Below are 26,762 nucleotides of genomic sequence, written 5' to 3'. Positions count from 1 at the left end.
TGAGCTATATGTAGCAATAAAGAATATTTAAATATGGAAAATTTCCAAGGAATGAAATCAGGGTTGGGAAGAAAGAAAAATACTGCTGAAATATCTTCAAAAGTAAATTAAAACTCTATGGGAGACTATAATGTCTAGCAAGCATAGTTTGCAAACACTAATGTCTTGCATGCCATTACACCACCGATTTAGCCTCTTTCCCCTAAAACATAGCTGATTGCTATGTTTCTTGCACTTTGTCTCCATGTGAACACTGGTTCCATTTTATAATGGAAAAAATACAAAAATAGGGTAGGTGTCTTGAGATTCACACTGCAGTAACACTCTACTAAAGATATTGGATGGATTGCTGGATTCCTGAGTGAGATGTGGTGCAAAAGTACTCCCAAGGTTTTGGATTTTCAGGGAATCACACTACCATGGTGCTGCTAACTTACTTTGTAACGTAGACCACTTAAATATTCCAGAACCTGGGGTTAATGAGAAGTTAGACAATTAACGTATTATCTTTGGAGTTGCCTCGGCAAGATCCCTGTCCAGCCAAGCCTAAGAGGAAGAAAGAATAAGGACTGAGCTCTGAGCACCACGTCTGGGCCTTTTAAATCAAAACTGCTGAGGCTCCAGACAGTGCAAACTTCTTCAAAGACACAATTGTGCCTCTTACACCAATGATTGGTGTGTGTTCTCCCAACATCAGGTGGTTCCTATATAACCAGGACCTCCAAATAGGCAAGGGGAAACCTAATCTACTACTTCAGTCTAAAACACGAGCAGAAAGTCTCATGCATTATCATAGTAACTGTTCTTAAAATTGAAGAAGAAAAAAAAAAAAAAAGACAGGCACAGTCACATGCGCCTATAGTCCCAGCTACTTGGTATGCTTGAGGCAGGAGGATCACTTGAGCCCAGGAGTTCAAGTTCAGCCTGGGCAACATAGCAAGTCTCTGTCTTTAAACAAACAAACAAACAACAACAAAACTCTGATGCTTTAGGAAAACCTGGTCTTCTAGCCTTCTGCCTTGTATCCTGGCTTTCTGGCTTGGTCCTGTGTACTTACCTTAGACTTTGAGAAGTAAATTAAAGTATTGGTTGAGCCATATTGGTTCTGGGTTCTGATCACCTGGTTGAGGTCTGATCAAGTAGCTAAAGTTTACCCACCAGTTACAAGACTTCTGGCAAATTTCTTAAAGTCTCTATACTTTATTTTCTTCATCTGTGTAAGGGGGTACAAAACTGCATCTTTCTAATGGCATTTTTATGAGATTAATTTAGTTAATGTTCATGAAACTCTTAGCACAGTTTCAGAAATATGGCATGTGCTTAGTAAGTGTCATAATGAACCCCCACACTGTGAGCTATCGAGTGTTTGAATATCACAGTTCTGTCTTTGCCATCTTCCTTTGTTCACTTGTGACCTTCAATGGCCGGACTGATGAATTTGGGCCTCAGTGGCCTCCAACTATTATCCTCTGGAGACTCAAGCAGTCAAACTTGCCATAGATGGTGGAGTTCTGTTTCATTAAATTCTGCTCCAGAATACCCATCTTCTCTGTTGTTTAATTGCTCCAACTAGGAAGTGACATGAGATTTTCTAAAAGGCCCCTAGAGCAAAAACAGATATGTTGGTATTCGTACTTCCAAAGCTTCCTCAATTATAGTTTAAAAAACAATTCCCAAGAAATGAATTTTGAAACATAAAAGACTTTCTCAGGATTGTTGGATATCATTATATAATTCTATAGTTTCTAAGTAGCCTGATCTTTAGTTCCTAATTCATCCTATGTAGAAAACCCAACTGTGGTATCCAAGCTAAAATAAGAGTCTATAAATGAAGACACAGAGTCAGCTTTATGTTTAAAACATTTGAACTAACTTTGTTGTAAGAAAAAGCTTACATACTAAGAATTGAGAGAGTTTCTGCTAACTGGTTCTGGAGTTATGTTTTAATTGTGTGGTTTGCTCACAATTCACAAAAACAGAAAAAAATTAAAAGGTCATATACAAAAAACTAATATTCTAATAGATACAATTTAAATATTGAACTTAGGGTGAAAGACTTTGAAAGTTTCCCAGAAATGTGACATAGATAGTAAATGGTTGGTGCCATGGATTTGCAAAACAAGCTCCTAGTCTTCTGAGCCTGCTCTGAGGAAAGAGAAGATTGAATACAAACAGTGGTTGACTGTCACCTCAGGAACAGTCCCCAAGAGTTGCAGATCAACCTTTAGTCAAAAGGAAGCATCTGAAATATGGATCAGTTGGATTCTTTTTGAAATACAGGATTTAAATCAATGCCCACAAGAAAAATGTCATCAGTAATATGCACTAGAGAGCTGGTAGTTTAGAGCTTCCAAACAGCAAAATATACTAAAGAACTAGGTGCCCTCTGTAAACAAAAAGTTTGGCATTGAGTGTGAACACACATCTCAGTTTTGTAGTCCAACCAATAAAAGGAAAATGGCACTTCTCTCTTAAAAGCTTTAACAAAAAAACCATCATTTTCCGAGATCCCCAATAAACATCACAAACTGAGATCTTGGTTCTTCATTTACCCAATACACTAAAGTAGAGAAGACCAAGGAAATTGAAAATGATTGATAGGGAGAAGGATAAGCAGGGAAAAACTTAATCCTTTTTCCTGAACCTACCTATTAACCAACTATGCCCTGACAGAATTACAAATATCCATGTTTAAATTTTGACAGTTTCACTAACAAATTAAAGGGTTCCAATTGGAACTCATAGAAAAAGCCAGCAGCAGCAAGTAGTTTATTTTTCTTAATGCAAAGATCAAATGTCCTGAAATCTTTTTTTCAACTTGGCATGTTTTGCAAGTATTTTGCCTGCTTTACCTCAGAAAGAATAGAAAAAAAGAATTCACACAGCTTTATATGAAAATTAATAAGAATGACAAGTATCCCAAAATAGTACATGTCATTTGGTGCAAGATAAAATATACCATAAAATGAAAGATCAACTTTTTACTCCCTTTCTATTCTTAAGCACCAACAACACAAAGTCTTGCCTTCTTTTTTCTGAGTTACCTGACCAACACATTTTGCCTTTGTCCTCCTATGATTACACACAGTTTTCATTTTTATTTTTATTTTTATTTTTGTAGAGATGAGGTCTCACTATGCTGAGCTGAGATAGCCTGTCCAGGCTGGTCTCAAACTCCATGGCTCAAGTAATCCTCCTGCCTCAGCTCCCCAAAGTTCTGTGATTACAAGTGTGAGCCAGTATCCCCAGCCTCATTACACATCTTGATCACATTTTTTTTTTCTCTCCTAGAAAACTCAATATTCCATGCCTGTTTTCTACAACCCAAAAAAAAAAAAAAAAAATTCAGTTCTTTCCTTGTGGCAAACGCATTCAGAAACCAACACTGTGTCACAGCTACTTCCCAGCAGTTAGAGGTTCATCTGTTGACAATTGGAAAGGGGCAAGAGAGACATCACTTAGTAGGCCTGTGTTTTTCCCGCAGTTACTGAGTTTTGTGTACCTTAAAAATGAAAATTGCATATTCTTGGTCATGGTCATGTTTTATATGTAGGAAGAGATCTGTAAACAATTCAGAAGATACTAAATTTGATGAAAGATGTGAATACATTGAAGTCTTTTGAGAACGATTGAAGCTCATTCATTTACAACAGAATGGAACATTTCTGGGGGAAGGAAGAGGCAATAGAATGCAAAACCGCACCTTTCTGAGTGTGAAATAGAAATGAACGGGAATCCCAATAGAGTTTATTCCTTAACCCCACTGTATTGGTAAATAATAGTTCATGTCCATGGTGCTCTTGATTCCCTTGAAATGGTCATTAAAATTTCTTTCTTCCCTCTGGTTCCTCTCTCTCTCTTTTCCCTTCCCATCCCTTCCCTTCCCTTTCTTCCTGTCTTTAGTCATGTTTGGATTGATTTTCAGAATGTTTAGACTGTTTCCTCACGTTGTCACCAGCTCATTACCACAGAATTACACTTCACAAACAAGAGCTGGCTGGAGAGCTAACTTGGCTTAGCTGTGCTGAGGGAATTATTATTATTATTATTAGAGATGGAGTCTCGCTCTGTCATCCAGGGTGGAGTGCAGTGGCGTGATCTCAGCTCACTGCAACCTCTGCCTCCTGGGTTCAAGCGATTCCTCTGCTTCAGCTTCCGGAGTAGCTGGGATTACAGGCACGTGCCACCACGCCCGGCTAATTTTTGTATATTTAGTAGAGACGGGGTTTCACCACGTTGGCCAGGATGGTCTTGATCTCCTGACCTCGTGATCCACCTTCCTCACCCTCCCAAAGTGCTGGGATTGTAGGCATGAGCTACCGTGCCCAGCCGGGAATTATTAAAAGGATGAATTTCTTTCTTTTTGAAAAGACAAGCACAATCTGATCAGCGGGCAGGCAGGGCCACTGCCTGTTCTCTTTTCAGTGCTGTCTTGTGGCCTTTGCTCTCACAGAGTCACTCACTGATGAAGTAAATAGCAGCAGTGGTGTTTTTCTGCTAGGAACCAAGATCCCCTGTGTGCTTTGCTGCAAGAACACATCCTTCACAGCTTTATTGTAATGATTTTGCCATTTCTGCTGTTGTTACATGTACTAACAACTAGAAGTCTATATTTCACAATGATATTAAGCACTGAACTTTACATACACACACACACGATAAAGAGTTATCAACACATCCTCTTTTACTGAGGAAAGCTAAATGCTTTCCATATATATATGGAAAATATAGATGGAATATATATATATCATATATATTCCATGTTTTTTTATGTAGTGTTGCTTCCCTGATCAGATAACTTTGATTAGGCAAAGAAGTCTAAAACCACCTAGATAAATAATAGTTTAGAGGTATACATACAACATGAAAATGATGACAGTAGTGAGCATTGCATATTTGGAAAATAATTCAATAAGAAATTCTTTCTGTGCATATATTTAGCAGCACATAGAGTTTAAAGGGAGAAAACAGAACACTTAAAAAGTTTATAAGAGTCTCATATGTTTTGCTCTGTCTGGTAGTCTGTTTTTGACATTATTATCAGTGAACTTTTGACAAGAGACTGTGATGTCATCACTGAATATTTAAAAACAAAAACAAAAAAAATCAGACTCCAGCAAGTCTATTTGTCCCTCTCACAGAATTTTGGCAGATCAGAAAATCTTTGATTTGTGAGATAGTTTTTTTCAATAAAGTATCTTTGGTTACTTTCTTTGTTTTACATTTTATTGGTTTTATTAGACATGTGAAAAAATTTTCTATGTTTACCTACTAGAATCTCTCATGGGATGCTTCTTATAAAGAGTTAGTACAAATATGCAAAATTAGAGCAAATTATGGTGTTGTTATTGCCTATTCCAAAAGTATTATGGAAATACTGGGATAAATGTCAGAGAAGGCAGGCCCAAGAATGAGAACATAAGGAGAACGACTTAACTTAGCATTTTTACATCTATTAGAATCACGGTATACAGAGATATTTTTCACTTTCTACCCATATCTATGATCCTTAGTCATATGTGGCCATATCTAGAAACCCAGAGTTCAACATACATTACTAATCACGCTTCTTCTAAATCAACTCTCTACCCTAATAACTAACAGAATATTTTCCCCTCCTCACTCATTCCCAGCCCTCATTAGCAATTCCTTCTCCTGGGCTTTATTTATCATGAATTGCATCAGTTTGACCAGACATCTGTTCTCTTAGGAGTGTTAACGCTTCCATGTCTAATGTTCCTTCCAGAAAAGGCAAGGATCTTACATGCTCTTGACTTCCATGATGAAAGTGCATGGGTAATTTAAAATACACATTATCAAGAATGTGTGATAGCATAAATGAGCCAAATGTGCCTTGAAGCCCTTAACCAAGCCAGTAGGCTACAGAGCTCAGTTCCTTCCCTCATATCAACGAGTTGGAAGAACAGTATCTGGCTTGGCTTTTTGACCACTGAGGGGTGGAACATGCCATGAAACATAGAGGTCAAAATTCCCAAGGCTGGCATCAGGATGATGATAGGGATATTGCTGATGTTCAGATGACTTCTGTTTACCACAGTAATTGGCTGTTCCTAGGCTAGAGGAAGCCAGGATTAAAATACAGCCAGAGAGGCTTCTTTTTTTGCTGAGGTCTCTGAAACACCCAACAAAGGGTGAAGTCCAGAAAATAATTACCTTGTATTTCTGCCTTGGCTCTTTCACACAGTTTTTATTCATATCTCATTTGCTATACCTTAATAAAGATACCAGTTACTTTTGAATTAGGCTTTTGTCAGATTGCCAATATCTTGAAATCTTAAAAACTCACTGCAAATGTGAGCACAGACTTTGAATAACCTGGGCAGCTGGCCAAGCACTGAAGATCTTTAAGACAAGAGTAGTCAGCCATCCACTTAATGTTTTGATTTTGTGCTTGAATAAAAAAAAGACTGGACCAGATAACCTTCTAACCCGAAGATTCCATGACTCTATTTTTCAAATATCTTCATTTTCCAAGTATTCTACAGGAGAAATATTAAAACTGTGTGGTTTGTTGTGTTTGCCTCTCTCTCTCTTTCCCCTCCCCCTTTCTTTTTTCTTTTCTACTCATCCCACACCCAAATATGGTGCAATAACAAATTCCTTCACTAAAGCAGCAGAGTTTTTAGTTATTACCATACATGTTTTTAAATTCTGCCCTCACTGATGAAAACATGTGATATGAAATACTGAAGAAACCTCAGGGGCATTCCAAGCATTTATGGACAAAAAGTCATGACTTGTGGTATTTTCCTTCAAAATCCATGTGAACTGAATCAAAGAGACATAAGAATGTATACTTAAAAACTTCTGAAACAGAATGAATGCATTCTGTCATTGACAATCCATTAATATTGTAACTCTGAAATAACATAAATCTGTCTATTCCATTCCATCTCCCTCAGCATTCTTCTAGTGCAAGGCCTCCTATTCTTATCTAGACCACTAAAGTAGCTTCTACGTAGGCCTTTTCCCATTTTGCTCCAGGCTGCCTTAATGTGAGTACTGGGTTAAGCCTCCAAGAGTTCCTATCACAACTCTGCACAAAACCAACATTAGTTCCCCTCTCCCTACTAAGTAAACACCTGACCTTGATATTTAAGTATTTCCAAAGTTTTGCCTTGCCTTGTTATTTTAGCTTTATTTTCTACAATGTTCCTACATATTCCCAGAATCCAGTATTTCTCAATCTTGTCACTATTGGCATTTGATGCAGATAATTATTTGTTGAGAGGTACTGTCCTGGGCTTTGAAGAATGTTTAGCATCATTCCTGGCCTTTACCCAATAAAAGTTAGTAGCATTTCTAAGTTGCAGCAACCAAAATTGTCTTTGGACATTTTGCAGTGTCCCCTAGGTGGCAAAATCATACCTGATTGAGAAACACTGCTATAATAAAATCAAATTGCATTATTTATTGTTCCTAAACCATGTAGTTCTTCTACTTAACAATACATATTTATGGATAATAATTTCTTCTAAAATATTACCATAATCCCCCTTCCCCACACACTCCTTAGTTTTACATGTTAATATTTCAGGGGACATCTAGAGCTTCCTCCATGAAACCTTTCTCAATTTCTGCATACCAATATGGTCACTCCTTTAAACCCATCCTCTGTCTCCATCTTATTCATTAAACATCCTTCCTTTCCGGGCTTACAATATTTACATTGATCTATTTGTCAAATTGTCCTTGAAATGTTCAAATTAATTCATTCAACTTATAAGCATTGAGCCCCTATAATGTGCCTGGCATTGTTGTATTCATTGAGAACTACTAGAGTTCTGAGCAGAGCAAGCACTTTCCTTCTGTCAAACTCACAGGTCAGGGAAGAGGTGGATGGTAGAGGGAGTGTGTGTGTACAGGGGGAAAATAATAAATGAGTAGTTTCTTTTTTTTTAAGAAATACACCATTTGAGGAAACAAACAGATGGTGCAATAAACTATAAGTAGAAACTCTTTAGATACAGCAGTCAGGGAAAAGCCTTACGAAGGTATGATATTTAAACTGTGGATTAAAGTATAAGAAAGCTATCCTCATATTTTTGCCTTTGGAGATACCAGCCTGTGCAAAGGCCCTGAGGCAGAAGTAAGTTTGGCTTATTTGAAAACTTGAGAAAAATGCCTAGGGCTGGCTTATAGTGAGCAGAGGAGAAGGATGTAGAAAATTAATTGAGAGAGGCAAGTAGAAACCAAACTGTGCAGAGCCTGTTAGTTCAAGGTAAGCATTCTGGATTTTCTTTGAAATGTTTTAAGAAGTGAAGGGTTTTATGCAGTGAAGTGACATCATCTGATTTACACTATTAATACATTACTCTGGGATTCTGTATGAAGAATATGGAAAAGGAGTGTTTCAGTTTAAAGAACCTCAAAATTAGAGGATATCTTAATTTTTTCTATAATGAAAACTCCAGAAGGATTAAATTCCCTATTCTAGAACACTGTGCATGTATCACAAAGGAGTTAAAGGGGAGATGGTGTATTGACCTCTTCAGCCCTTGGAAGAGTTTGCTTCTGGTTGTATCTCAATGTGCCATTGAAATATTTTCCATGTGTACCATAGCAGCAAGAAGGATAGGAAGAGAAGCACTGCTAAAACACAGCATTAAAATAGTTGCTCACATGATGTTTCAACAACACCGAAAGACTGGGAACTCATTACCTCCAAAGAGAGCTTTTTCCAGTTTTGGAAATATCTGCTTTTCATTGAGCTGAGTCACAAATGTGTGGGATATATTGATGAGCTCATGAGTAGATCCGTTTGGCTCAGGCAAAAGTTCTTTTAGATGAGGCTCATCTAACTCAACAAAACCCCTCCTCCATCTACCAAATTGTCTGCCTTTGGGGAAAAATATTATCCTCTGCCAAGGACTTGTCTCATTTACACCTGCTTCTCTGCCTAGGCGTCCCTTAACCCCATTTTCCAATTATTCCAACCAGTCTTCCTCCCTATAAGATGATTTTGGTATCTGTAGTAAGCTTCTCTGATCCCATCACCATCTTCAGGTAGCTAGTCATTCCCTCCTCTTCTGTGTCTTCTTTACTAAACTGTAAACTCCCTGAGGACAGGGACTAGGCCTTATTCATCTTGCAAAGTTAAATGTCTACTACATTACAGATGTCTAGTAGAAACTGGTTAATCATTATGGGTGGACTAACTCTGAGATTTGGGGTAAAATGTTCAAATATTTATTCTACTAATTATGGGAGTTACTCATTCAAACATTTGTTCCACAAATATTACCCAGTGCCTGTGTGCCCAAGTGATGGAAATATACATGGGCCCCACCTCATGGAGCTTTGATCAAGATGAAGAAGCAAACACTAAACAAATATTGAATCATAAATAATTATTAAATGATATGAATTTTACAAAGGAAAAATAGAAGGTGCCATGAGAATACATATTACGGAAACCAAATTTTGCCTGGGTGTTCAGGAAGCCTTTCTTGATGGAACGAGATTGGAACTAAGACCTAAAGGATGAGTAAATCTTGAGAAATGCACTTTAACTCCCTAAGCCTCAGATCCCTCACCAATAAAATGAGACAAAAATGCCTTCTCTTTAGAGTTCTGCCAAGAATTAATTAGTTAGCACATGTAAAGTACCTGCTACAGAGAAGGAATTCAACAACTGGCAGGTTTTTTCTCCCATAGTAAATGAGGAATGAAGGCAGCCTGAGCAAGCAAAACAGTGGATGAACCTGAATGCTTCCTGTCATGTGATGAATTGTATTCCCAAAATATATATGTTGAAATCCTAACCCCTAGTACATCAGAATGTGACCTTATTTGGAAATAGGGTTATTGCAGACGTAATCAGCTATGTTAAGATAAGATCATATTGGAACAGAATGGACATTCAATCCAATATGACTGATGTCCTGTTGAGAACAGGTAGATTTGAACACAGACACAGGAAGGAAGAACATTATGTTGCGATAGAGACAGCAATTGGAGTGCTGTAGCTGCAAGCCAAGGAATGCCAAAGATTGTTGACAAGCCACAAGAAGCTATGAAGAGGTAAAGAAGGATTCTCCTCTATGGGTTTCAGAGGGAGCATGCCTCCGTCCATACCTTGATTTTGGACTACTAGCCTCAAGTACTGTGAGACAATAAATTTCTCTTGTCTTAAGTCACTCTATAATACTTTTTACAGCAGACCTAGGAAGCGAATACATCTCATAAAAGGATTTGGAGGCTGGGCACGGTGGCTCATGCCTGTAATCCCAGCACTTTGGGAGGCTGAGGCGGGAGGATCATGAGGTCAGAAGCTCGAGACCAGCCTGGTCAACATGGTGAAACCCATCTCTACTAAAAATACAAAAATTAGCTGGGTGTGGTAGCGCATGCCTGTAGACCTAGCTACTTGGGAGGCTGAGGCAGGAGAATTGCTTGAACCCGGGAGGGAGGGGGAGGTTGCAGTGAGCCAAGACCACACCATTGCACTCCAGCCTGGGTGACAAAGTGAGACTTAGTCTCAAAAAAAAAAAAAAAAAAAAAAAAAAGATTTGGAGTGCCTATTACATGCAATGATGCAGACTTTGAACACGGATGAGTTGGAAGGTAGAAGTTGAACAAGCAGACATATATAAAAAGGTGTCTTAGGAAGATAAATCTAGAAATTTAGCCATGTTAATATATTTCCTGTTCCCAGTAGATCCATATGCTCCTTGAGGGCAGAACCCACGCCTTCCATGCCAAGCCAAACTCAAAATATACTGGCTAAATGAGGTCTTTCAAATAAACACTTTGGTGTGTAAGCTATTTATGAAAAATTTGGAGGTAAAACATTTTAACACATTGAAATTTTACTCTTCTAAAGTAAAAATCATCTTCTCATTTTATTTAATGGAAGAGGCAGCGCATGGAGTAAATTAGGTCCAATTTGCATGCAATTGTGCATGCAATGTAGATCTTGGCTTTAACTAGTGAGCAAGCTGTGTACAAACTCAAGCACCCTTGTATTTGAAGTTAACATTAATTGTTTGCTTAAATTTTTCAGTACTTTCCTTCTTTTGCTTTCAAAGACAAATATTATAGCATTTCACTTTCTAATTTAAAGACCACAAAATCCATAGCTGATAATAAGAATCTATCCCTCAGGGACTAATACATTTCTCTGACAGCATAGTAGTAATGCCCACAAGCCCTGTAGCAAGCCTGTAATTCCATAAAAAAATCTTCATGGCTTTAATTCATACGATTTTGCTCTGTTTAATTATATTTATCATCCAATAATATTCTGTGCTTATAAAAATAGTGAATGGTATATAGAAGAAGCAAGGTACTGTATCATATTTTATGAAATTTCATATGCCATGTGTATTGATTGTGTATAAACTAGAGAACATACTTTGTTTAAATTAAGGTTTTAAATTCAATTTCATACCAATTCCTTCATCTCATTATCTGTAATATATTTGTTTACATCCATGAAAATGTTACCTGGTTAAATTACAAAATTTTTCCTAATTCAGATTGATTTATATCTTCTATCCTCTTAATTTGTGTGAGTTCATGTTGTGATCATTAAATAATTTAAAAAGGACCTTAGTTTGATCAAATTAATATTGTTGCCCATGAATATTAATTAAATTTGCAAGGAAAAAGAAAGCAGAAACCAGATAAAAGAGAAAGCTGGACATGTTTAAAGATGCTATGCTGACCTTACAATAATTCTAGTACAAGCAATTCTCAAGGTCTTTCACATGCTCCCCAGACTCCCACTCCGGTGACACAGGACACCCATTGACACTTTTATTCTTAGGAGCATTCGTCTTTAGCAGTTGTCCTTTAGTTCCCCTTTCTGCAAATTTTCTTCTTCTTTAGAAACTCCCAGATTTGTCCAACTATCCCCAGTCAGTGGTTTTTAAATTTTAATGGCAGCTGCAAAGATGCCTGGACCTCCATCAAACATTACTGAAATCAGATTCTTGAGGGATAAGGCCAAAAAATTTGCATTTTTGGAAAACACTCCAGATGACTTTGCTGCAGAAGATCTAAAACCTCAGAGGGAGAAATACTGTCCTGGACTTTTCAGCTCAGTGATGCCTTCCCAGCACACTCCACTTGCAACCACTGGATCCTCCTCCTTCCTAGTTTACAGACATTGTGTCCGCATATACCCTCCGTTGTTCTTTTCTCCTCTTAAATGTCACGTAATCTGCTGGACTATCTTGGGCTACTGAGAGAGTGCTGGGAGGATTTTGCCAGTTCACATGAAAGCATCTTCATAAAAGTCTTCTGATGGCTGTGGCCAGCCCCCTTGGAAGAGGTCGTAACCTGGACCTGGGAATATCATTCAGGTGATAATTAGGATTTCACCATGTTCCTTAAATAATATGTTGTGCATGTCTTCCATTTGCACGGTGATATAGGACAACAGTGAATATGTCTGGAGGGGACTTCCTATTGGATAGATCTTAGCTTGAATTCCCAGTCACTATGTGCTACCTATGTGGCCTAGGTCAAGTAATGTGACCTCTCTGAGCCTTGCATTTATCGAAAGGAAATAATAATTTATACTTTCCAGAATTCTCTGGATTAATAGTAGTGTATGAAAAGTGTCCATAACATGAGTACCTGGTATTTAATAAATGGCATTAAAAACATATGCCAAAAGTGTATCATTTCTATGAAAAAAAAAGACTGCTCTGAGATCCTTAGTGATGCCAGGTGCCCATGCAATTCTTGCACTGCTAACACAGGCCATAATTGTGGAGTTTGTCCCAAATTCTTAGCTGCAACCCCATGGGTAAATGTAAAGGCTGAGATAAGGATAAAGGCAAGACCGTTTAAATTAACTGAAGGTCCTGAATTTTTTCACTTTGGGGAACAGCTTAGGAAGGGGGAAGAAAAGAATCTCTCCATTAAAACGGTCTTTAAATTGGCAAGCAAACACTTTTTGGTTAATATCAAACAAAGGATCAATGTAAGAAAAAAATTATGTATTTCTCCTGTCCAAACTACCATATTTCAGAGCATACTCATTGGCAGTTTTCCATCATTTCAGTTTCTGGGACAGGGACAGAGGCTTTGGACAGCCAGTTTGTTTGTGTTTTATTATTTTCATTTGTTTGTTTAATTTTCCATTATGAATTGGACATGAAATGTGCAACCAAATTCCTGCATTAAATGTCCCTGGCATAAAGGACATGCATTAAATACCCCTGAGATAAAGGACATCCCCAATATACTCCATCAATAATGAGCTTAGTACTGAGTTTCAATCGCAAGAGAGGAGTGGCAAGTTTTGGTATGTCCTACAGCAAATGATCGAAGGTTTTCACCCTCCTTGTAGTATGAAGAAAGTATCAGTCAAGTTATCTCCTAGCCTGGAATGAATAGGTGAGTAGTTTCTATGTCTTAGATATTACTACCATGAAGTAAAGGATACAATTACATAACCGTAGGCCGGGCACGGTGGCTCACGCCTGTAATCCCAGCACTTTGGGAGGCTGAGGTGGGCAGATCACAAGGTCAGGAGATGGAGACCATCCTGGCTAACACGGTGAAACCTCGTCTCTACTAAAAAATAGAAAAAATTAGCCAGGTGTGGTGGCAGGCCCCTGTAGTCCCAGCTACTCAGGAGGCTGAGCAGGAGAATGGCATGAACCCTGGAGGCAGAGCTTGCAGTGAGCCAAGATCTCACCACTGCACTACAGCCTGGGCAACAGAGAGAGACTCAGTCTCCAAAAAAAAAAAAAAAATCATGTAGCCATACAATAGGTTTACAGCCTAAAATCCTACGCAAACCTACCATAAGCTTTTATGAATTAATGAGACCTTTGGAGCGTTAGACATTTTATTCCCTCTTTCTTAGCATCATAGTCGGTCCTCAATATTGTGACACTTCCACGCATGCAATACTTATTTTGAAATACGTATTTTCAAAGCATTTCGATGCCTACTTTTCCCAAAAGAGCATTTAGATTCTTCAGTAAATGAACCTGGACATACAATTTATGTCTTATCTTCCACTGGCCACAGCAACTTATATAGATTTGTTTTCTCACAACTCTGCAAAATACAGTAAATACAAGAATAGTGACTTTTTAATTTTGTGGACTAACTGAGGAAAACAACGATGAGGACAGTCTGGAGCAGGAGTAGGCAAACTATAACCCATGGGCCAAATCTGGTTCAATGCCTGTTTTCATACATAAAGTATTATTGACTGAAACATAGCCAGGTTAATTTGTTTATGTATTGTCTAAGGTTGCTTTCACACTAAGATGGCAGAGTTTTAAATATACAGATACTTATTATCCACAAAATCATCAATACTTACTATGGCCCTTTACAGAAAACATTTGCCAAATCCTGGTCAGGAGCACAGCCCTAACAATTTGAAGACCAATGTCTGTGGCCTTCCACAAATTTTCACTTGTTGACAATCCCTGGACAGCAGATGGAATTTAAGCTTAAACAATCTGATTATTTTTATATTCTTAAATATGAGAAGTTATCTTAATTTTTGTTGAATACCCACTAGAAGTATATTTAATTCTCTATTAGATGATATGATTTCCAAATAAGTTTCTGAAAACTACCATCCTACACATTATTCTTCTTCAGAACTCTTTGAGTACATTTTCAAATATAGACAAAATGAAAAGCAGACTTTTAAAATAATACTTTGATGGGAAATGCATTATTGTAGTAGTGTGTATAAGAAAAAGAAAAGGACAAGAAGGTGATGCACAGAAATTGCCTTTAGATATTTGAGGTTATACGTATAAAGATATATATGCATATACATACATACATATAATCTTATAGATAATTTGTATACTCCTTTTGATTCTGGTTTGATCCTCCAGGTCTATAATTCAACACAAATAATAGTGAATTGCATATTTATTGACTTTTTTAGGTAAATACTTTTACAGCATAATGTCATACAGTAGCGGCTGATAACATCAGTTTAGACGTGGAACTGCTTTACTTAGAATTTGTTTTTCTCTGAAAGGGTCAAAGTATCCTTAATAAAAGAGAAAGATTTCCCTTATGTTTTCAGCTAGCCACAGCAACTAGGCCCAACATTGAAAAAAAAAAAAAAAAGACAAGTGAAACTGTCTTTCAAACTTCTATTTGCCCTTGCAAAGTGTCCTGGCTTAGGTGGATATTGAATATTGAATAACTTTGTCTATTCTTAATCCAAAGGCAGTGCAAAGCAAAAGACTAATAAAGAAGGATTAAGACTAAGGCCACTACATAGAGTCATCAAGTCGTAGAAAAGACTATCATAACATTTCTGACTCCACATCTAAGTTATCCTAAAATAGAAGCTGTTCTTTGAGCAATAGAGCGTCCTTGCACTGACCTGGAACACTGATGCAGAGACCAATTGGGTTAGAATTAAATTACATAATCATTTAGTCATAGTACACATTCTTATTGAGTGACGCAGGCATCAGACATGGTACTACGTACTGAGTGTCCAAAGTCATGCCAGGCAAGGTCCCTGTCTTCATGGGGCTTTTATTTAGTGGCAAAGGGAGACAACTCAATCTGGGAGAATGTGGAGAGTGCTATACCCTACTGGAGTTCAAACCTGTGATTCCCACCCTCACATAATATGAACATGTTTTATTTAACTCATTAATTAATAAGATGTTATGACCAGATCAAAAGTTGTTTTATAAGCTGGACAGAGACCGTCTTAGAATGAGATTAATGGGTAGATTTAAAAAGTGGCTCATGTCCAACAGGACCCTAAACCTTTGGAGTTATCTGCTCCACCTGGCAGAAATTATTTGCAGCTTCACCATGCAAAAAGCTACAAGTCAACAGCGAAGGCTACAAAGTCTGGAATTTGTAATTAATAGTAAACAGTGAGGTAACCTAAGTATATTAGTTAATCTGTAGGTGGCCTTCTTTCAAAAAGACAATGAATGGAGGCTGTCCACATTTTTTACTTATATCTTAAGCTTCAGATATAGTTTCTGAAACACAGAGGAGGCCACCTTGAGGTCAGGATGGGGCAAGGCAAGCATGGCAGCATTTGAGCTAAGATTTGGAAGCTAAGTAGGAAAAACTGGCTATGGATGTGAAGATGGGCATTCTAGGAAAATAAAGAAAAATATGTGGCAACTTCACATTCATTCCTGTGCTAAGCTGTGTAATTCCCCTGAAGGCTGGTAATTCAAAAAAAAAAAAAAAACCTCTAGAGAAAGATAGAAAACACAGAAGTTCCCATTTTTAGAATGGAGAATGAATCTGCCAAGTTTAGATAGGCATGGATTAAGAAATAAACTCACAAGGAAGCATTATATTATCCAGAAGCTGTGAAGGACCAGAATGCCTCCACAAAGCCTAGGGGATGTTCCACATTGGACCATGAGCCTAGCGAATGACTGAAAAAGGGCAAAAAGGGGGAAAAAACTGTAAGTGGTCTATTTCCTAGCCACGTGTGCTGCTTGTCTGAATCAGGTTACGGTCTCTCACTTACTCTATTTAGAATTCTGTACATCTGGGTGTATTTTTTTCTAGTGTTTCCTATCATATCAGTGACAGAATTGCCAACACAGAGGTATCCATAAATTATACTGCAGTCTAGTAGTTTCCAGTGTCTGCAAAGCTTGGAACAAAAGACTCAAATGCAAATGTGAGCTGCTTAATTCAGTGAGTATTTGTGATGTTACCCAGGTGCCAATGACATCTTTCTGACCAGCTCAGAGGCACCAGGGAGCAACCCAACATACATTTTTAATGTGCTCAGCTGTGACAGCATATACACACAGAAGACCTTAAGGCCTTAAAGTCATCCTCCTGGAAACCACTGCACTTTTAGGGACCCAGAAGAAATGGTTTAATTAATCTTCTTTTTCAGGGTAGCTTTTTTTGATATAAATTATGTACACTGAAAACCTGCCAATTATAGCAAATTAAGGGACTTGGCAAGTGCATCCCTTAGAGGCAGATGGTAAATAATATCCAGATTCTGATTTGAAATAGGACCAGAGATTAGCTGGTGCAGAATGTAAAAGCAATCCAGATATGAGAAATAAACAGATTTAATGTGAGCTCAAGAGGAGGGTTTTGGTTTGGGAGAGCTATAGTGATGCATTGAAAATGGATGACTCATTATCGCTACGCACATTTCCCTGAGATGAGCCAGCTCCAAGTGCTTCTTTCCGTGATTCTTTGATGAACAATTATTTATTGCATTAGTATCTTCACTATGTTACTCAGATGCTTCCGTTTCCTAATCTGTGCAATGAGCATAGAGCAGGTTGGGGTGAGTTTTTAATGTCATCACCACATCATGTGCTCCGTGTAGTACTTGACGTACAGTAAACGTTCAAAAATCTTAGCTGTTTTTGTTAGTTACGACTACCAAAATAAAGAACAATTCTCACATACCTTCACCCTTATGTTTTGGCCAAAAATCCTAGCTAATGCTTATGAAAGCTGATTATGCGCTTCTATCTGATTCCATCAATTTCTTTACTTACTAATAGCATTCAAATAAACAGTCTGACCTTAACTTTGTTTATTTTTCCTTCTTAAATCAACCGTTAGCATTCCTCTTATCGATTAGGGCTTCCCATAATACTCTCCCCCACCCTCTGCCTTTTAATATATAGTCTAGATCATTTGTGCTTAATTAGATAAAACCTCATCTCTTGCCTCTATACAACATTTTAGTATCTATTACTGCACTGATAATGGAAAAATTTTTGCCACGTACAACACAGCTTTACAACATAAAGCTTCATGCATGATTTCATACCATGCTTCATACTCTTACTAGCTCTTCCACTATTCTCATTTATGCATGAGGAATGGGAGGCTCAGAGAGTTTAAGTACTATGCCTTTGTCACATAGATAGTGGGTCCCGGGAGCTGACTTGCCTTGACATTCTGTTGTCACTCAAAGACTGAAAACCACATAAAACTTAAGGAAAACGTGAAAGATAAAGTGTTCAGGTTGGTGTATCCTTGAAAGTTCCAGAAGAGAACTCCACTATGTATCAAAGTTAAGGTGATTATCTAGGGAGAAGTTTAGACACATGTAAGACCAGATAATATTACTTCTCTGCTCACCTTTTTACTCCTCCAACCTCAGTTGATATCTGGTTTGAGTCACTACAGCAAGGAGAATGGTGACCTCACCTTATCTGCTTAGTAACTAGATTTCTTGTTTTGCTAATTCACCACAGAAATAATTTAGAACAATTACTGAGTTCAGTTACAGATTCCACACTTTGGGAAAAAAAAAAAAAGTAGGGTAAAAGCAGGGAGACACCCACCAGATGACAAGGTAAGAATGGAGGTTAGAATGAAGGTAAATGGGCAGAACCAACAGAGCAAAACTCTCAGGCTCTGCTTGCACAGAGCTGTCGCAATCCTGCAACTCCCAGAAAACAGTCGTCACATTAGCCAGTACGTGTACGGGAATCTTCCCGGAGTCCGAAGTCTCAGATAGGACAAACTCAAGCGCATATTCGTCATGTAATTCATGTTCAGCCTAGGTTGCTAAAATTAGGGAATGACTCAATCATCATACACCATTACAGCTATTTTCAAGGCTGTAAGTGATGCGTTGCACCGACACTGATGCAAAAGCTTACCCCAATTAGCTTCTGCAAATGCTCTTCCTGCAACAGAGCTTCGTTTCCTAGGAGCCTTCGATCTAATTACAAAGCTTGATTCTCCCGCAGGGCCTGCCTGGCCAGATGATTTCATTTTACTTTTAGGCTAACCTTTGCCATCAGTGATGTCACTGAAGTGTTCCTTCTCTTGAGAGGCTCCTAGGAGCACACTAAAAGGTTAATTTGTTTGATATTTGGTTAAAGAGACTTCTCTACTGGAGGGGCTCTGTTTTGCTGTAGGCAGGTAATGGTACAAAGCAGGCATCTTCAGATGAAGGCAATTTGCACCCAGCCAGCATCAACATAGCTTTATGCACTAACTACCCAGGAGCCACTCAGATGGAAAATCACTGCTGAGAAAGAAGTCAGTGGATCCTTTCTACAATTCACATTATTCACTCAAGGAGATTTTGCATATTTCCTAGTGCTTTTTTCTCTCAAAAACAAGAGCTACGAGGCTCAGTGGAAAATGTAACCAGCTACGCAACAGGAAAAACTTGTGTTCAACCATCTTAGGCATCAGAAAGACAAAGGAAAAAGCACAAGTAACGTACATGCCACAATTCCATAATTATTATTCTCCAAACTCAAAGTATATTTGCTAACTATAGACATCCTCTCTACCCTTCTCTGCCCTTTCCCTAGTGGCCCTTGCTGTGCAGAACTAAAGATGCTATAGAAAAGCTCAGATCCCAACTATGGCCACCTGTAATGGTTATGCTTATTATAGAGAGCCAGTGCTGACAATGAGGGTGTGTAAATCAAACCAGGGCCACAAGGTAAGAAGCAGAAATCAAGGCAACCTAATATTTTTTATGAGTCACGTAATAAAAAAGAATCGATTCCACCAATTTTCTCCATTTACTAATGCCATTCAAAATAAACATTCTGACTTTAACTTTGTTTATTTTTCCCTCTTAAATCAACCCTTAGCATTCCTCTTATCTATTAGGGCTTCCCATAATATTCTCCCCTACCCTCTGCCTTTCAATATGTAGTCTGGATTGTTACTTTTGCTTAATTAAATGAAACCTCATCTCTTGTCTCTATACAACATTTTAATTTCCATTACTTCACTGATAATGGAAAAACCTTTACAACACAAGAATATGAAGCATGATATGAAATCAGCATATGAAAATAGCAAATGAAAAGGGGTAGCTATTAAAACAGAAATAGGAGGGTCCATGATCAAATTCAGCAAAACAAAAAAACATAGACAGAACGAACACACACACAATACTCTCTGAATATAAAAATGTAGTTTACATTAAACACTGTCATATGAGATAAAAAAGAAAAATTACTTTATTCAGCAGGTAATAAATTATAGGACTTGTCTAAGGGCTCTTAAGTGAAATTTTTAAAATAAATACATCCTTAGATAAGTTTGTAAATAATAAAGTAAAACCTGATTGTTGAAAGTTTGGGTAAAGATAGCAAATGGAAGAATGAAGCCACATCAGATTGCATCATTTCCATTTTCCATTATGCCTTCACAAATGAACAAATAAAGAAATCTCGGAATAAAATAAATCATGATCAGCAGCAATGAAAAAGGAGTGCTGCACAACTGAAACTATAAAACATTATTAACAAGCAAAGAAACCAAAATGAAGCAACAGAAGATTCTAGAATAGAGCAGAGCAGTGTGGGCAACATAACTGGCTTCTAAACTTTCACCAGCATCCTAAAAGTAATAATGCTGAGTTGATAATATACGAATGATTTTCACTGACTGCCAAACTTTGAAGAAGCAAATTGAAATTGTACTCTTGTATTTTTTTTTCTTCTAACTGAAAAAAGTGAAACTAGTTCCTGGGAGGGAGAGTGGAAAGGAGGAAATTAAGAAAAAATGCAGATAGTTAAGTTTGCAGGGGTTCACTATGGGAACAATATGTAAACCCTAATGTCTACAGAAAATCATGATTTAAGATGTTCAACACAACCTTAGCTTATCACCTTTTCATCTCCCATACTCTCAACTTGTAGCTCAAAGCAACAAAAGTTGATAGCAATCATGGTGGAAAAGAAATAAAAACTTTTTTTTCATTTTATCAGCAAAATTAGCAAATCAGATTACCTGCACCAAATAATTCACATTAAGTATAAGCAATGCTAAAACAATCTGAGTGCCAACAATTGAAAGACATTATAGGGGGAAAAAAATCACTAAATAACTGGTAAGTAAAAAATAGCATAAAATATGCAAAAGTCAAGAAAAAACACGTATGAAAAAAGCGTAGCACAGGAAGGAAAAATGCATTGCATTATTATATAGAAATAGGTAAGAAGAAGATCATTTCAATTTAAAAAAAGAAAATGGAAATATGTTTTAATAAGAGCATCAAGCATTAAGTAAAATTGATGTCCAAAGCAAGAATATTATGAAACATATTAATCAATTTTAAGGAAGAAGGAATACAATAGACAAAGCTAAAATAAAATTGCTGCTCTAAATTGTTTTTTATAATCATGATAAATATAGAGAATGAAGTAAAACATACAAAAGAAGGAGAAAAGGAATAAATAAATACAAAACACTCAAAGCTCATAATCACATCATTTGCCCTTGCTTAAATAGTTTTAGAATATCTGTCTTTTATAAGCTGCCTCAAATATTTTGGAGTAAAGAGGGATTGTAAATAAAAAGTGCAGCAGTTTACCTCTAACAGGATACAGGGAAGGGAGGAAGGAAGGAAGGAAGGAAGGAAGGGAGGAAGGGAGGGAGGGAGGGAGGGAAAAATGTGACCACGTTCAAGAGAAATAAGCCCACTTAAAATAACTGAATTCCTGTGAAAACAAAGCCAACCATGAAACCAAAAACATATTAAAGAATATAAAACAAGAAAATTTTGCTGAGATATTTGGGAAAAATAACTAAAAATAAAAAGAACACACTCTAATCCAGGCAAAATTATTACAAAACACTTAAAGCCAAAACATATCTTGGTCCACTATTGAACTTCAAAGATAAAGACTTTTTCAAGCTACCTCCAGGAAACCCATGTCACATACCAGAAGACAAAATCAGGATCCCCTGAAACTTCTTCACAGCAATATTTGAAGTTAAATCCTACAAAGTTCTGGAGAAAGAAAATGTGTCACATGAATTGTTTATCCAACCAAGTCTGAAAGAACAAAGGTAATAAAAAGGACATTCAGAATCATATAAGAACTCAGAGAACATGGTATCTGAGTGATTTATGCTTAGGAAAACTACAATAAGCCATTAGAATCCACTTTAAAGATTTTGTTATTTTTTAAATAGAAGAGTATTTTAAAAGACTGAGACTGAGTTGAGTTTGAGTACCAGAGAGAATTTGTTTTTAATAATGAAAGATGGATAAAATGAAGGCATTCTAAGCTGATGGGAGCACAGATAGAAGGAAAGAGACACATTTTTAAAGTTTGCAAACAATAGCAGCTAAATTGGTATTTTCTTGCATGCACAAATCTCTCAGCTTCACAGAAGATTTAGCTATCCCAGTATGCTAACTAACACTTTATATTTGTATACATTCTGTACCCATTTTTGTCAACTTCTAAAGCTTGTTTTGTTTGCTAAAAATATTTGCAAGTCAAATCATAACACTCTTCCTTCCAAAAATTTAAAAATTTATGCAACTTTTAGAATTGGTAATGTAATTTACACAAAATAATTGGAATATCCATTATAACTTGTAAAAATTAATAAAAAGTTTGAGTATTATTTAATTTCTATTCATGCTTCAGGGATTAAAATGCCATATTTTGGAAGGGAAGTTCTGATAACTTTATTACCTTATTATTGCATTGCTGATGTAATGCCATACTAACCAGGCATATTATGTAATGCCATAATTCCTTTGAGGAATTAGCCTAGTTTTGAGTAGGGTAGATAGTTACATTATCTTTTGGTTACATTATCAGCAATCTCTGTTGAAAAATTTGCTTTTAGAAGAGTTGATAGATTCTGTGGTTACATCTCAATAGGGGTGCTGACTGTTGCATTCAGGATCTTTACACAACCTAATTTCAGCCACAGCTGCCTAGATGAAGTAAGGCTGTTTTAGTCCCTTGACCCCAGAATGCAGAACTTACCCCTTTTACTAACTTCCATGATAAATTTACTCATACAGAAGTAATCCGGGGCATTGTAGACTTCAGTGAAGATCTGGATGATTCCAGGATGGAAAGTCACATCTTACAACACAAAGCATTTTCTTCTCTTGCTGGACCTTGTGCCTTTCTTTCTCCCTTTCCCATAGATCCCCAGTCTTTAGGTAGAGCAAATCCCTTTAAACATAGGAGACCACTTGTCAGCCTCATCAAGTCCTGAGGAGATCAAACAAGGCCCGTGCTTTCAAAAATGGGATCTGGTAATGAAGAATTCTCAGGTCAAGGTGAAGAGAATGTCATTTTTCTTATATTGTGGCAGAGTTAAATATGGAAAACCTCACCTATGGATAATATTCAATACATTCTACAGTAATTCATTCAAGAAATATTAACTGAACCTCTATTCTATACCAACCCAATTGTTATAAATTTAATAAAGGCCTCTGTTTGGGGGGAGCTTCCTTTCCCTGTTCTGTTTGTCACTTTAGCTACACATATGAAACCAAGGCAAGAGTGTGTTTGTGTGAGTGCACTTGTGTGTTGTGTATGTGCATTTGTATGTGGTGTGTGTGTGCATCTGTTCATGTGTGTGTGGGGGGGTGTGTGCTATGGTGTGCATATGCATGCATGTGCGTATGTGTCCCTGTGTGTTGGTGTGTATGTGTGAGTGTGTGCATGTGTGTGTGTGTGTGGTGTGTGTTTAGCTCCCCAGGTAATCCCACTTGGCAGTGAAAGATGAGAACACCCCACTGCCTGTGGCGTATCACTGGGGCTCATGCTCACCTTATTCACCCCTCACCCTAGTCGGAAGCATGACTAATCTGGGATTGGTCTGTAAGAACACATGTGGTATAGCCACTCCCTTTCCCTATTTTTGGATTTGTCCTCTTATGAAGTCATATCTTCTGGAATTCCTGCTTCCACACTGCAGGAACATTTGGATCAGGGTCAGGCCTGTCTTCTAGAGATGGATCTGAAGACTCATGTCTCTCTCTGTCCCAAACATGGCAGGTAGATAAGGCAGCAAATCTGAGTAAGTATGTCTTCTTCACAGACTCAAATAGGCCTTCAGCTAGGCCTTTCAAATCCATCTGGCTTGGGAGAAATGATAGAAAGCCTAGTATGACTATATATTTATGCCACTCTTTATTCCAGTTTTGATAGCAATAAACCTAATAATTTATCTCAATCTGACTTTTTAATCTACTTTCAAAAATTTCTTCCTAAAACACAGGAAAGATGTATGTAATTATCACTCCCTAAAAGGGTTTAAGAAAAGATAAAAAATGACACAAAAGATTTAGCTAAATGATTTTCACATTGGCATAATAAGAGGTCCATGAAATTGACCAACAGACCTTTTCCCTTTTCCTCCCCTCCTTTCTTTTCTCCTTTCTTCCTTCCTTCCCTTCCTCCCTCCTTCCTTCCTCCCCTCCCTCCCCCTTCCTTCCTTTCTTCCTTCCTTCCTTCCTTCCATCCTTCCCTTCCTCCCTCCCTCCCTTCCTTTGTTTCTTTCTTTTTTTCTTTAATTCTAAGATTATACAGGATTGTATAGGCTAAATAGAGCCCAGTCCTAACATCCAACTAGACCATGCCTCAGTCATCCTAATCCTAACAGAGGCTGCCCTGTGGTGTCTCTGTGATTGCTGCCCTAGGGCAGTCATACAGCAGTCAGGTATGGGAGTGAAAGTCTCCCCTTGAAAGCTAGCCTTCTGCCTCGAATCTATAACTGCTCAAATATCAGACTATATGTTACTTAAGGGTAATATTTTCCCACAATTGTATCCCCAATTAGGATTCTGTGAACATTCATTGGCTTATATGTTCTATGGTGAGAGACATCTCAAATGTATGACTGGTTTTATTCAACTGACCAGTTACCTCACTGAAGACAGGAACAAGTGATTGGTTCTCCTTTTCTTTGAATTCTCACCCTACTTACTCAGTCTCACATTATAGTTCTGACTCGTCCTCAATAAACTTGCCATCTGATTGACAAACCACACTAAATGGTAGTACCGTTTCCCTCTTAAGCTTATATTCTAGAATAGAAGATACTAATGCAGACATTGACATTTATTAAAAAGGCAAAATGATGCATGTTGAAAATAATTTTCAGGAAGCTCAAAGCTAAATTTGATGCTCAGTTTCAGAAGCTATCTTTAGCCTATAAATTCTCTCTTGACCTAGCATAGCCCATAATCACATTCATTTGCCCTTGCTTGAATAGTTTTAGCATATCTGTGTCTTTTATAAGCTGCCTCAAATATTTTTGGAGAAAAGAAAGACTATAAATAACAAATGCAGTTTACCTCTAATATAATACTGTAAGAGTTAAAATATCATAATTGCATTATTTACATGTAATGAATAAGGTACAGAACACATGTGGAAAAAAATAATGAATAAAGATGAAAGGTGGTTTTATAGCTCAAATCTATTTTGGGGAAACAGAGATGAACAGCTTGATCATGTGAACTTAGAAAGGGCAGAACATCAAGGTTATCATCTTATCTGCTTGTGAAAATGATTGCACAATTTTTAGCAAGTGGCTCAGAGCAGGATCTATGTTCAATGACTCATCCAAGAGATGGCCCTTCCATTAACTCCCCAACTATAATACTAAGACATTCATTTAATTCTGACTCACATTGTTAAATGCCACACACTGAATCACCAATCCTACTACATAAAGCACCTGGCTCAAATGTCTCTATGAAATACTTATCCAGGCTGAAAATCTCCTCTTGGGCCTTGGAGACAGTAGTAACTGTGGTTACAGCTAGTTGCCTTGGAAGTCACATATGAGTTCAAGTTCATTGGCTCTCTGGATTCAAAATAAAGCCCAAATAGTCAATGGGTTTTATTTCTGCATGGTGCTTTATGATCCCACTTATACCTTTATTGTGTGCAATAAAAATTCTCAATAATCCTATTTCTAATAATTCTTGCTTTTAAAAATATTTCTCTTTTACTAATGTTGTTTTCCTACTTGTGTTGTTTTCCACAGGAATGCTCTAAATATGGGAAAAAATATGCTACAAGGGCCTTCAATTGAAATGCATTCTCTAACTGTCCAGATGTTCATTTCAATGCATGCATCATATAAATCTAAACTGATGAGAACGGTAATGGCCCAGCTCAGTCTGTTTTAGTTGGTGAACTCTGAAACACAAATAATAAAAAATGAGCTTTTTAAAAAAAGTTAAGAGTTTTAACAGCTCAAGAAAAGAAAACACCTTTTAAATTTTATTATTTTGATTTTGTGGACAATAAAGTTGAGTAGTCTTCTTACTATATAACAGACAAATATTACCTCTGTTTCAAAACCAGGTCCAAAAACTTCCTCCATAATAAGGCTATGTTTGTAAAAAGACAAATAAAAATCCAAAGTAATCCCAGAACAAATACCAAAATATGACCGTAGTTTCTATTGCTTTTCTTTCTAAAGACTTTAAGAGATACTCTGTATCTTTACATTCTCTTTTTACACATCTCAAGTGTGGGCAGATGTGATTATTTTTATTTCTTCCACCTCTGAGAATTTACATGAAATTATACAAATGCCATATAATACAGCTTCATTTGCTATTTGATGTCCTTTGAGAGACTGGAAGAATAGACTTCAAACAAGGCTCAGCATCAGTCCCTCATAGCACCCTTATTGTTGGGTTATCAAAAACAATCATTTCTTCTGATTAATCAATATGGCTAGGAATCCTCAGAGATGGCTTCTATTTAATAGAAGGAAAGGGTGTACCTGATGCTACATGATGCAGCTGGTCTTGCTGTAATTTCCACTCTGGGAGTCAGAGAGAGAGCAGCATCTATCTCCTCACTCTCACCCCTAGAGTGAGACAACCTGAAAACCTGCAAATGTCCCTAGAGCAACCTTGTTCCTGGGCCTTCTGAAGTCTACGCTGTCAATTGAGGTATAGTGCTGCATTGCTTATGTTTGACCCAGACCTTCCCCCAAAGTATAACATTTCCTGTAGGTGTGCTTGAATGAGGCTCTTAACCTTGCACATGCAGCTGCTT

The 26,762-nt window shown here is 37.4% G+C and overlaps 1 long non-coding RNA gene across 1 annotated transcript; it reads right to left on the bottom strand.

Moving 5' to 3' along the window:
* Nucleotides 1–1,186: 1,186 nt before the first annotated feature.
* On the bottom strand, nt 1,187–26,762 carry LOC129038435 (uncharacterized). Its single transcript, XR_008503149.2, has 4 exons — nt 26,485–26,762; nt 22,707–23,819; nt 21,642–21,754; nt 1,187–1,602 (listed from the first exon to the last, which is right to left on the bottom strand). It is a non-coding gene; the product is annotated as an uncharacterized LOC129038435 (long non-coding RNA).

This window comes from Pongo pygmaeus, chromosome 5, assembly GCF_028885625.2.
Source record: "Pongo pygmaeus isolate AG05252 chromosome 5, NHGRI_mPonPyg2-v2.0_pri, whole genome shotgun sequence".
In the NCBI taxonomy this organism is placed as follows: Eukaryota; Metazoa; Chordata; class Mammalia; order Primates; family Hominidae; genus Pongo; species Pongo pygmaeus.
The sequence above is the reverse complement of the archived record's forward strand: the minus strand, read 5'-3'. Positions and strand labels throughout refer to the sequence as shown.